A 915-nucleotide genomic window follows, 5' to 3' on the forward strand; every position below is an offset into this window, starting at 1 on the left:
CTGATACAGCTATGGAAAATTATTTTCACTTTTAAGCTCTGTTCTATTTCTCTGTGGAGTATTGTCGCTCTTTAAGGTGCCTGACTTCTGTTCATACTGATGAGAGTTATGTGACTGTGGCAGCAGTATAATATCTGAGATAATATCATTCTGACTCATGCTTTCTGAATACATAAGAATTTTAACCACTACTGGATTTTCTTAGCTTCTCTTCAGGCTTAATTGCCACATCACATTCCAGTATGAGCGTACACAGAGATGTCTGAGTTATAGTTTGTGGAGACAATTTGAAAACCTGCGGTGGGTAGGAAGTAGCATATTGTGCTTTTATGAGCCATACTTGCCCCTGTGCATGAAGCCAGCAGAAGACCTATACAAAACCCAATTCCATGGAAATCCTAGCCTGAGAAGTCAGGTAGCACTTTGCTGTTGCAGACTTCATCCTCTGCTCTCACTGAACATTGCCAGAAGCAGATCAGGTAAAATGACCTTTATGAAAGTTCAGCTTTGGGTGGCAATTCCCTAACTTTGTAACTCAGTCTACTTTCTTCCCACCAAGTTTCTTCACAGTTCTCCATGCTCATTTGTCATTAAACCCATTAGTGAAAACAAATCTAAAGGAGTCACTGACCTCTTAGCATAACTTTTGCAAAATACTGCTGCTCTGTGGATCATAGGCGAGGACACTTGCCTGGAGAATAAGGCTGCTCATCAATTGGCCTCACAGTTTCTCACAGAACTGGAGGTGATGAAAAAACTGGGACACATATTGTGGAAATCATTGCAGTTTTAGTCACTTGATTTCCCTACTTAACCTGAGTTCCTGAGGCTCCATTTATAATTGATGTACAGGAATAACTATGTCTGAAGGGCAATTTTGCTCACCTATTTTTGACATCTTATCTTAGGATGAGG

Source organism: Melospiza melodia, chromosome 3 (assembly GCF_035770615.1).
Source record: "Melospiza melodia melodia isolate bMelMel2 chromosome 3, bMelMel2.pri, whole genome shotgun sequence".
Lineage (NCBI taxonomy): Eukaryota > Metazoa > Chordata > Aves > Passeriformes > Passerellidae > Melospiza > Melospiza melodia.